Source organism: Centrocercus urophasianus, unplaced genomic scaffold (genome assembly GCF_019232065.1).
Source record: "Centrocercus urophasianus isolate 14NV4802_14NV808 unplaced genomic scaffold, USGS_Curo_1.0 seq_1003, whole genome shotgun sequence".
NCBI lineage: Eukaryota > Metazoa > Chordata > Aves > Galliformes > Phasianidae > Centrocercus > Centrocercus urophasianus.
The window spans coordinates 9,648-9,892 of NW_024884147.1; positions in this window are offsets into that span (position 1 = coordinate 9,648).

Consider the following 245-nt stretch of genomic DNA (forward strand, 5'->3'; position numbering starts at 1 on the left):
TTGACCCCATGGCAGCCCCAGCATTGACCCCATGGCAGCCCCACTGTTGACCCCATGGCAGCCCCACTGTTGGCCCCAAAATGGCGGTCCCAATGTTGATCCCATGGCAGCCCCAGCATTGACCCTATTGCAGCCCCACTGTTGACCTCATGGCAGCCCCACTGTTGGCCCCATGGCAGCCCCAGCATTGACCCTATTGCAGCCCCACTGTTGACCCCATGGCAGTCCCAGCATTGACCCCATTG